Source organism: Neophocaena asiaeorientalis, unplaced genomic scaffold, assembly GCF_003031525.2.
Source record: "Neophocaena asiaeorientalis asiaeorientalis breed wild unplaced genomic scaffold, Neophocaena_asiaeorientalis_V1.1 scaffold1, whole genome shotgun sequence".
In the NCBI taxonomy this organism is placed as follows: domain Eukaryota; kingdom Metazoa; phylum Chordata; class Mammalia; order Artiodactyla; family Phocoenidae; genus Neophocaena; species Neophocaena asiaeorientalis.
In genome coordinates this window covers 4032708-4044975 of record NW_020171981.1, presented here as the reverse complement: position 1 = coordinate 4044975, position 12268 = coordinate 4032708, and the positions used below count along the sequence as shown (strand labels likewise).

General features: G+C 36.4%; 1 protein-coding gene across 1 annotated transcript in view; it reads left to right on the top strand.

The window, feature by feature from the left end:
* SKAP1 (src kinase associated phosphoprotein 1) overlaps nucleotides 1–12268 on the top strand; it is a 294708-nt gene that overhangs the window by 47229 nt on the left and 235211 nt on the right. Inside the window, exon 2 of the mRNA XM_024746404.1 lies at nucleotides 7925–8030. The gene's annotated coding sequence lies outside the window, so the exon portion shown is untranslated. The remainder of the gene's footprint in view (nucleotides 1–7924; nucleotides 8031–12268) is intronic.

Here is a 12268-nt window from a genome sequence, read left to right as displayed (position 1 = left end):
ATTTTTTAAAACCTTTTAATTTTATATTGGAGTATAGCTGATTAACAGTGCTGTGTTATTCCTGTCCTGCATAGCACAGGGAGATCAGCTTGGTGCTTTGTGACCACCTAGAGGGGTGGGATAGGGAGGGTGGGAGGGAGACGCAAGAGGGAGGGGGATATGGGGATATATGTATACATAAAGTTGATTCACTTTGTTATATAGCAACAACTAACACAACATTGTACAGCAAATTTACTCCAATAAAGATGTTAAAAAAAAAAAAAAAACCACCCCAGTGCTGTGTTAGTTTCAGGCACATAGCAAACTGACTCAGCCATACACACACATGCATCCATTCCCCTTCAAATTCTCTTCCCATCTAGGTCATCTCATAATACCAAGCAGAGTTCCCTGTGCTACACAGTAGGTCCCCCGTTGGCCATCCATTTTAAACAGCAGTATGTACATGCCAATCCCAAACTCCCTAACTCTCCCCGCCCCCCACCCTTCCCTCTATATTAACTTTAAACTGATTCCTTTTTGTGCTCTTTTAGAACTGTGGTTATGCTAGGTTATATGAAATGATTTGAGAAGTTTCTCATAATTTGAGAATTATACTCAGGAATAATTTATATAGAACAAGAATTATTCATTACTTAAAGGTTTGAAAAACATCTAAAAAACTATATTAATATGAACTCAAAAAAACATTTAGCAACCTTTTCTTCTTTTCCCCTGGTTATTAGCCTGTTCAGGATTCAGGTTTTCCGTTTCTCAATTCAGTTTTAGAAATTTATATTTTTCTCAGAAACTTTCACGGAGATTTTCATATTTATTTGCATGGAACTTTATTTTGTTTACATAGCACTTTGTTTTTGAAATAATCTTTTAAAGGGGTAAAAATGATGCCCACTGTCATAAAATTTAAATATGCATAAAAGCACAAAAAAGAAAATTAAAATAACTTGAAATCTCACCAACTTTATCAAATATTTCATTATCTTTAAAAAATTTTTGTGTTTGTTATTGCTTCTTTTTATTCTGCCTCATTTCTGTGTATTTGTGCGTTCTCTCCCTTTTCCTGGATTACATTTGCTGATGATATATCAATTTACTGGATTTCCCCTCACTTCTGAAAAGTCCCAGCTCTTATACTTATTTAGCATTTATATACATATTTTTCTCACTATTTTTAAGTTCAGTGGTTTTGTAACCACTAAGTTGTGCAATGGAACCTTTTGAAAATTGAAATCTTATGTGAAATCCCAGTGTATAAATAGATAAAAGCCAAGGACTTGTGATTAAAGCAAAGGGGATCGTGAGTGGAAGGAAGGGAGTTTCCCAGAGTTTCACTCACTTGACCCCACCCCAACCCCAACTTCTCTTTCTTATCAGACGCTTATGACTCCAGAGAGCACTATTAGACAACCACTGTTCTGACTTATTAATTCTGCTTTTATCTTTATTGTTTCTTTTCTCCTCCTTTCCATAGGCTGGTTTATTGCTCTTTTCTGATTTTTTTGAATTTGGTGCTTATTGTATATCTTTTCATTCTTTTTTATTTAATATTGGAAATATTGAAGTCTATAAATCTGTCACTCTGTACAATGCTGGTCACATTTTATAATATTTTACACAGATTGTTTTCTCAGTACGTGGTAATTATAATTTCACAATTATTGTCATCAGTGATATATAATCTTATGAGTTTTATCTGTTTTGCTACATTTTTCTCTTTTTTCTATATTTTATTATATTGAATATTTTTAAAATCTTTTGTTCTACTTTTATTACATTAGTGTTTGAAAAATCATAGTTGAACCCATTTGCTTTAATTATCATTGTCCAGGATGGAATAGTACCCATTAGCCCTATGTAAATAAGTAATTTAGCACGTTTTTCTTCTTCTCTATTCCTTTTCTAAATGCATTCAGATGCTTATTACATTTTTTTACAAACATCTTAATTAAGAATTACTTTTTAAAATAAGTTTTAAACTATACTTAACCACAAGTATGTAGATTTAACTTATTTGGCTGTTTTGAATTTCATCACCACCTCTTTCTGTTGATCAGTGTGTCCTTGAAAAGATTTTCTTCAGGAAAGAATGTAGGTGGTAGAAATTCAGAGCCACAACTGTTGGAAAATGTTTTGTTGGTCTCCTTCATTTTATATAACCAACATCTTGCCTATGCTTAGAATTCTTGAGCACAGTATTTTTCCTTTAAAACACTGTAAAACTTTCATCTTCTAGTGCTTATTTTGTGGAGAGGCCATTTTGACTCTTATTTTGTAGACTACTTACTTTTTTCCATGTCGGTGCTTGAGGAATGTTTTCATTTTCCTTCAGTTTTGAAATTTCAGAAGGATATGTGTAGATGTTGTAATTTGTTCATTTATGCATTCATTTTTTTTTTTTTTTGTGGTATGCGGGCCTCTCACTGTTGTGGCCTCTGCCGTTGCGGAGCACAGGCTCCGGACGCGCAGGCTCAGCGGCCATGGCTCACGGGCCCAGCCACTCTGCGGCATGTGGGATCTTCCCGGACCGGGGCACAAACCCGCATCCCCTGCATCGGCAGGCGAACTCTCAACCACTGCGCCACCAGGGAAGCCCCATTTATATTTTTTAACAGCTTCATTGAGATATAGTTCTTATGTCATACACCCTACCCATCCCATTTAAAGTGTACAATCCAGTGGCTTTTAGTATAGTATTCACAGAGTTGTGCAATCATCACCAAGATAAATTTTAGAACATTTTCATCATCCCCAAAGAAAACTTGAACCCCATAGCTTTCATTCTCTAATCCGCCTCCATCTCTCCCACAGCCCTCGGCATCCGCTAACCTACTTTCTGTTTCTATAGATTTTTGCCTATCCTGTATATTTCATGTAAATGGAATTATACAATATGGAGCCCTTGTGACTGGTTTCTTTTGTTCGGTGAAATAATGATTTCAGAGATTTATTTGTATTGTAGCATTTCATTTTTTATTGCTGAATAATATTCCATTGTATAGATATGCCACATTTTATTTATCTATTCATCAGTCGATGGACATTTTGGTTTTGTCCACATATTGGCTATTAAGAATAATGCTGCTCAGAAGACCTAAATAGACATTTCTCCAAAGAAGATACACAGATTGCCAACAAACACATGAAAGGATGCTCAACATCACCAATCATTAGAGAAATGCAAATCAAAACTACAGTGAGGTATCACCTCACGCCAGTCAGAATGGCCATCATCAAAAAATCTACAAACAAGAAATGCTGGAGAGGGTGTGGAGAAAAGGAAACCCTCTTGCACTGTTGGTGTGAATGGAAATTTATACAGCCACTATGGAGAACAGTATGGAGGTTTCTTAAAAAACTAAAAATAGACCTACCATATGACCCAGCAGTCCCACTCCTGGGCATATACCCTGAGAAAACCATAATTCAAAAAGAGACATGTACCACAGTGTTCATCGCAGTACTATTTACAATAGCCAGGACATGAAAGCAACCTAAATGTCCATCAACAGATGAATGGATAAAGAAGATGTGGCACATATATACAATGAAATATTACTCAGCCATAAAATGAAACAAAATTGAGTTATTTGTAGTGAGGTGGATGGACCTAGAATCTGTCATACAGAGTGAAGTAAGTCAGAAAGAGAAAAACAAATACCGTATGCTAACACATATATATGGAATCTAAAAAAAAAAAAAGGTTCTGATGAACGTAGGGGCAGAACAGGAATAAAGACGTCGATGTAGAGAATGGACTTGAGGACATGGGGAGGGGGAAGGGTAAGCTGGGACGAAGTGAGAGAGTGGCATGGACATATATACACTACCAACTGTAAAATAGATAGCTAGTGAGAAGCAGCTGCATGGCACAGGGAGATCAGCTCGGTGCTTTGTGACCACCTAGTGGGGTGGGATAGGGAGGGTGGGAGGGAAATGCAAGAGGGAGGGGATATGGGGATATATGTATACAAATAGCTGATTCACTTCGTTATACATCAGAAACTAACACAACATTGTAAAGCAGTTATACTCCAATAAAGATGTTTAAAAAAATAATGCTGCTATGAACATTTGTGTACAAGTTTTTGTTTGAACACCTGTTTTCATTTCTCTTGGGTAATATCTAGTAGTGGAATTGCTGGGTCATATGGTAACTCTCTGTTCAGCCTTTTGAGGAACTGCCAGACATTTACAAAATGGCGGCACCATTTTATATTCCCACTGGCAATGTATGAGGGTCGTAATTTCTCTTGATCTTCGACAGCCCATGTTATTGTCCATCTTCTTAACTGTAGCCATCCTAGTGGATGTAAAGTGGTACCTCATTGTGGTTCATTTTCCTGGTATCAACTGATGTTGAGCATCTTTTCATTTGTTTATTGGTCATTTGTATATCTTTTTTGGATAAATGTCTATTTAGATCCTCTGCTTGTTTTAAGATTGGGTTGTTTGTCATTTTATTATTGAGTTGTAAGAGCTTTTTATACTTCTGCATATGTCTCCTATCAGATATATGATTTGCAAAATTTTTCTCACTTTCTTGATAGCACCCTTTGAACTACAATAGTTTTTCATTTTTTTAAAGTCTTTATTGAATTTGTTACAATAATGCTTCTGTTTTATGTTTTGGTGTTTTGGCTGTGAGGCATATGGGATTTTAGCTCCCCGAGTAGGGATCGAATCTGTACCACCTGCATTGGAAGGTGAAGTCTTAACCACAGGACCACCAGAGAAGTCCCCAATAGTTTTTCATTTTTGATGTCCAATTTTTTCTTTTGTTGCTTGTTCTTTTGGCATCATATCTAAGAAACTATTATCTAATCCAAGGTCACAAGGATTTATGCCTATTTTCTTCTAATAGTTTTAGCTTTTACTTTTTATTAACTCAAAATGTGATCCATTTTGAGTTAATTTTTGTATATTTTGTGAGGTAGGTGTCCAACTTCATTTTTTGGCATGTGGATATTCAGTTGTTCCAGCACCATTTGTTGAAAAACTATTCTTTTCCATTGAATTGTCTTCGCATCCTTATCAAAAATTTATTGACTGTAAATGTGAGGTTACTTCTAAATTCCCAGTTCTTTTCCTTTGACCTGTGTGTTTGTTTTTATGCCAGTATTGTATTGTCTTGATTACTGTTGCTTTGTAGTAAGTTTTGAAATCAGAAAATGTGAATCCTCCAAATTTGTTCTTCTTTTTCAAAATTGTTTTGGATATTCTGGGTCTCTTGGATTTCTAAATGAATCATAGGATTAGCTTGTCAATTTGTGAAAAAAAACCAGCTGAGATTTTTATAGCGATTGCATTGAATCTTTAGATTAATATGGAAATATTCCCATATTAATAGCAGTAAGTCTCATATATGAACATGAGATTCTTCCCATTTATTTAGGCCTTTAATTTCTTTCAATAATATTTTGTAGTTTTCAGAGTTTAAGTTTTATACTTCTCTTGCTAAATTTATTCCTAAGTATTTAATTCTGTTTTACGTTATCTTAAATGGAAGTTTCCTAATTTAATTTTCATTTTTTCATTACTACTATATAGAAATACAACTGATTTTAAAAAATATTTATTTATTGGCTGCACTGGGTCTTCATTGCAGCACGCGGGCTTCTCTAGTTGTGGCATGCGGGCTCCAGAGTGCGCAGGCTCTCTAGGTGTGGCTCGCAGGCTTAGTTGCCCTGCGGCATGTGGATCTTAGTTCCCCAACCAGGGATCGAACCCGCGTCCCCTGCATTGGAAGGTGGATTCTTAACCACTGGACCACCAGGGAAGTCCCATTACAACTGATTTTTGTGTATTAATCTTGTATCCTGCAAACTTATTGAACTCATTTATTAGACCTAATAGTTTTTCAATGGATTCCTTAGGGTTTTCTTTATACAAGATTATGTCATTTGCAAGTAGAGATAGTTTTACCTCTTCCTTTCTAATTTAGACTCTTTTAATTTCATTTCTTGCATAATTGCCCTGGCCAGCACCAGTACAATGTTAAGTATAAGTGGTGAGAGGAGGCAGCTTGTCTTGCTGCTGATCTTAGAAGCAGGGAGGAAGCATTCAGTCTTTCACTTGTTGACCTAAAACAATCAAGCAACCAGTTTTTTTACCAGCAAAATGGGTTTATTTGGGAACAGCAAAGACTTGCAATTCAGGACGTGCAATCTATGGTGATCCACAGGCAAATCCAGAGAACAGAAGAGAGGAACTTTCTTTTATAGAGGAGAAGAAGGAGTTGGGAGGGGCTATTATAAACCAAGAGTCCACTGGAGAAAACTGGGAGTTCAAAGTGTAATGGCTTTTCATTGGCTGAGTTGTGTAACAGTCTCTCATTGGCTGGGCTCTTGCAGGGCAAGGAGAAATTTTTCCTTCCTCCTTCTGGGTAGTAAAGTATCAACATTCTTCCTGTTGGAGTTACAAAGGTACATCCCTTCCTGTTGGGTCTGCAATTGACATCTATGGGTAGGGCGTGAGCGCTCCCTCTTCTGGTATCCTGACTTACTTAAAATGAGGGTTCTATTTATTACTTTTTACACACCATTGTGATGTTAGTGGGTTTTTTGTAGATGGTCTTTATGAGACTGAGGAAATTTCCTTCTATTCCTAGTTTGTTGAGTGCTTTTTTATCATGAAGTGCTGTTGAATTTTGTCGAATGCTTTTTCTGCATCTATTGAGATGATCACGTGGTCTTTGTCCTTTATCCTATTAACATGGTATATTACATTAATTGATAGCATTTATTTTTTACCTTTTAATTAAACTTCTCATTTTTTCATTCTTTAGCCTTTAGAGGAACTTGGAGGAACCTATTAAATGACATATGCGATAAATGTGATGCAGGTCTTGGAAGTTGATGGTGGTCCTCAGTGAATTTTTTACTTCTAGAACTTCATCAAAAGTACATCTTATACCCCATCAGAAGTTCTGGTAATGGCTATCTAGGATTTTTTTGTTTGGTGTTGTTGAGTGGTGTGAATGTAAAACAAAATTTTAAGTATGCTTATGTAACCCAACTGTATACATTCATAATATTATCTTGATAGTATATATAATACAGTTTCATATTTTTGGAAGTGGAAGTTTTTAACCATGTTATTTATATGCTTTTTAGGGATTATAATTATTTTATGCATAATAAAGCGTATAGCTAGCATTTCTGGCAATTATAATCATTATCAGTTTATTTTGTCTTTGAAAATTTGTAAATGCCCCCCCAATTTCTTTTAACATAACATCATTTGTTCCATATTATATATTTCTATCATGTATAGAAATAATATATAATTATGCTCACATAATTGCAGTTTCCTTCTCTTGGACACATTTTTTCTTCTCCATGTGGGTTCCTTCAATTGGTTGCATTGTCATTTTCATTAATGATGCATCTGCTAATTAATTTTTCTTCTTTGACTGCCTGCCCTTTTTGTTCTTGATTTTGCAGTTCAGCTCTAGTTTAAATTTCAGGTCTATTTACTGGTATTTCTCTCTAGCTTCTATTGGCTTGTGACTTGTTTGTAATGTTTACATGTTTATGAAACTGACAGTCCACCCTCTGCCATCGGTGATAATTAATATTTGAATGTTTCTTTAAGATGGTTTAGAAAATAGTTATTTCTTATGGTTAATATATGCATTAGCTTTCTAAATTCATAGCAAGGTCTTGGATTATCAGAAAATGTCATTTACAGGCATATATAAAGTTTTATTTATTTTTTATTCCGGTGAAATATATGTAGCATAAAATTTACCATTTTAACCACTATTAAGTGTACAGTTCTGTGGCATTAATTACATTCCCCTCGTTCTACAACTTTAAAGTTTTTAAAGAGAAAATAATACCTGTTTCTTAGTCCTTCAGATTTTCCTCCTTCTCCCTTAGTACTTTTTCTTTTCCATTGATCAACTTTCCTTTTCTTTTAGATACTGAGGAGTTCCTGGGAGAAGTTTTGCGGAATGAGAACCTTAGTGCTGGTGCAAGGGACAACAGAGACCATATTCTACGGGGCTTGCAGCAAATCAAAGCTAGGTTTGTATAAACCGGTTCCATTATTCTTCTTCATAAGCTTTGAAACAATTTATACTCAGTAAAATCTACTTTAATTGTATATAAATTAGCAAAGTAAGACGCACCTATCATAGTTCTTTATACTTGGTAGAGGCTTAATAAATGTGTACTGAATTGCACTGGAGGTAGGCAGGCATATTTAGGGTAGTTTACCAAAATGGAAATACTTTGATAATTATGTATGTTAAAAAAATTATTCTGCTTTCTGCTTTGGATTGTTATGTTAGTCTTTATTGAACACTTTTGCAAAATGTGTGAAAAGCTAAATATTTATGCTTGTCCAAATTACTGAAAGGGAAGATGTTAAGCAGTATGAGGTAATTTTCGTTAGGATTTTTGGTCTTGCTTTTATATCCACATGTCCTTTCCTAATAGAAAACTTAAACTGGACGTATCCAGTTGATTCTCTGAGCATAGTAGAATGTCTTAGTCTCAGACTGATTGGAATATCATGCTCATTAAGTTTTTGGTTTTTTTAAATTAAAAGCCCTGACCTAATTTGTACCTTTTAGAATGTGAGCACCTGACAGATGCATACACTTGCTTGATGGTGGAAGAAATAAAAATTTTCCTTTACAATATATTTCCCGACCACCTCTTGCTTGAAATGTGGTAATTGAACGAGAGTTGGGGATAAGAGAGTGTTACTTTACGTGTTTTCCAACTTGGAGGCAATGTGATTCAGAATGTTTGAACTGAGTACTTTTAGTAAAGGGAGAGCAACTGCAGGGATATGCCTGGGATTTGTTTTTTTGTTTGTTTTTTTGGCTGCACCGTGTGGGATTTTAGTTCCCCACGTTGGGAGCACGGTGGTTTTTTTTGTTGTTGTTGTTTTGACTGTGTTGGGTCTTAGTTGCCGTATGTGGGCTTTCTCTAGCTGCAGTGAGCAGTGGCTGCTCTTTGTTGTGGTACGCGGGCTTCCCATTGAGGTGGCCTCTCCTGTTGTGGAGCAGGGGCTCCAGGCACATGGGCTTCAGTAGTTGTGGCATGTGGGCTTCAGTAGTTGTGGCTCACGGGCTCTAGAGTGCAGGCTCAGTAGTTGTGGCACACAGGCTTAGTTGCTCCACGGCATGTGGGATCTTCCCGGACCAGGGATCGAACCTGTGTCCCCTGCATGGGCAGGCAGATTCTTTATCCCCTGCGCCACCAGGGAAGCCCGGGACACGGAGTCTTAACCACTGGACCACCAGGAAAGTCCTTATACCTGGAATTTAATTTGTGTGGCTGACCAATCTTAGCATCTACTTTAGAAGCCTCATTGAAACTCCTTAGAAGCAAGCAAGGAGTTTTATCCTTCCAAAGGGCACAGCCAGAATATATTCCTTCCAGGAATGTGAGAGAACCTCACAAGATGCCCTGCTGGATCTTAATCGATCTTTCCTGCTGGCTAATTAAACGTCACTTTTACTCAGCAACTGGGGACTGTGTAATTATTAGCCTGGGTTGCCCTGAATAATTGAAACAAACAGAATGCAAAAGATGGGAGCTTTTTGCAAAATGAGAATATCTATAATTTATGGTAGGCTGGAAGAGTGTTTAAAACAAACTTCCCCATAATGTTACTTTATTAGTAGATAAGTTTAGGCTTAGTTGTGTACCTGAAGGCTCAGTTAGTAACTTATAGAATTTTTAATTTTTTTAATACAAAGTTGACCTTTGTATTTTAGGATTATTATAAGGATGGCACGAAGAACAAAGGTAGAATTATTTTAAACTGTATTATAGGGTGAGGGTTGGCCATAATATAATTGTGTATGTTGTATTAATGGTATAAATGGTGATACCTTTTAATGGTATTAATGGTATAAATCTGTGATAAGGAATGTAAAAACAATTTTACTGCATCTGTAGAGACAAATATACAATGAGTAGGAATTCTCCTTTCCCATATTTGTACCACAGGACTTGGAAAGGACTAAATTTCAATCTGAAATTGATAATAAAAGGTGATTTTGTGGTGACTCACTGTTATCACTTACATATTACTTCTTAGTCCTCTTTTTAAGTGCATACACACACTCATACACACATACCCATGCTCGCACACGTAGAAGCTGTATTTGTTATGAGGTAGAGAGGGTTCCTTGTTCTCAAAGGACTTGCTGTGTGGTTTGTGGGATAGACATTCAGGAAATAATCAGCAGGAGTTTTAGGAAACATCTGCATTGTTGATGGGAGCTTTCTGTTCATTGATTTGTTGCAAGAAAGATGACACTTTATTTAGAATTTCATAATTATCAGATCAGGAGGAAATGAGGAGCCAGAAATTAGATACTGTACAAGAAAATGAGACTTTCCTTTGGCAAGCTGTTTGAAATTGTCTTACATTTGCCCGTTCAATCATCATCCCGTTAATGTAACCCTTGTCTTACTGAATCCTCTTTTTCAGCCACGTTGCATCTATAGCCCCATGTATGGCTGGTTGATGTTATGCCTGTATTGAAACCAGCTGGTTTGAAAGCACTGAAAGCTGGTACAATGCCAGCCACATTTACTTTTTTGTGTGGAAGTTGTATCTCTCCCAGAGGCTGGGTGTGAAAAGAAATTTGGAAGTCATCAAACTTGAGAGTTAAAAAAAAAAAAAAAAAAAAAAACTTGAGAGTTAAATGTATATGGCAAGTTGCCAAGTAACATCAAAAGAATTAAAGTCACTTAAAAAGTTTTATCTTTAGTCATATTAAAGCAATAAAATTTTAGGGGTTTGGTAAATTTGTGGGGGAGGGTAGGAACCTGTATAAAACTATTGATTTGGCACATTACGGCTTATTTGGAAGGTGGGTAAGAAATCTAGCAGGATAATCTCGGAAAGACACTAGATAAATGTAAATACCATACATACATATATTCCTCCCCCAACTTTCCACTCTATCTTTGTTGTGTCCTCGCTTTAATTCCTTTAATTCTTTCCTCAATACTGTGCTGCTTGAGAATGAAAAGGGTTGAGAGAAGTGAAAATAGCACTGGCTCTGATTTTTGGTAAATTCTAGGGGCTTGGCCCTAATTTTTATGGTGGCTCAGAATCCAGTGCTGTTTGCATGGCTGTGGACTCACTGTAAATCAAAGCATCTGACTCCATCACAGTTGTTATGTGCCATTTGCCACCCTTCTGTTGCCTAGAGTGACCGACCCCAGGAAATGACAGTTGTGTCGAGTCATGGATGTCCAAGTGCTCATCTGTTTTTCAGTACAGGTAGTTTCACTATTCTCTGTCCTCCCAGACTTAAAATCATATCTGTAGTTCTATCTTTATAGGTTTTTTCTGGGGGGGGGGTTAAAAGTGTTACCAATGAAGGGTAATGTTTTTCATGTAAGACAAAATAAAAAAAGGATAACGATTTCTGTAAGTCCAAGGAAATGAAGTCCTGTTGTGGTATTTGATGTCCTGAGCTGCGATGTTCATTGCTCTTCTTCACACTGCCTCCTCATTTAAACCTTCTCCCTAAAACTAACGGCTTTCACTTTCTGAGTCCAAGTTTTCACTGAGCTCTTTAGAGAATGATTAGGATGAAAGCCAGGCAGAGGCTCCTGCTGTTTTATTATGGTGGTCACTGCAGTACCAGCGCCAGCTGTGAGACACCTGGAATGAAGCAGACTTGATCTACACTCAGACGTTTGATGGCATTCTTATGCATTTGCAGAAACAGTTGAGCATTTCTTAAGTTTGATTCAGGGGAGGCCATCTGACAGCAAGAATACATTGAGAGTCAGGGGAGGGATGAAGAAAATAGAATATTTTTATTACGGAGGTAGGAATAAATTCTCTCTTGATGGCTCGTTTTGGAACAGCTAGTCATTTATGCTCGCTGTTGGAAGTGAAGGCCAGAGCCAATGGAAACAAACTGGGAGTATTGTTTCCTTTTGTGAAATTTAAAGGAGTTCCCAAAAGAGACAGGTAGATTAGTAGCATATTGAAATGGAAAGAAATAAAGAAATAACTATGTAACAGGATTAGAGCACAAAACCCACAAAACCAGGACTTTTTAAGTACAGACTGAAAGAATATCTCGAACATGTCTCATTGTGGGTGGTTAGCATATAACTCTGCATGAAACATGATACATTGGTAAAAATATCATAAAAATAATTCCAGTTCTCTTTGGGAATTTCAAGTTTTTCTTGTCAGCTTAACATGGATTTAGCTTTAAAACAGGATTTAGTTTAAGAATATATTGTTCTTGTGTCTTTGTATTGTAGGAAGA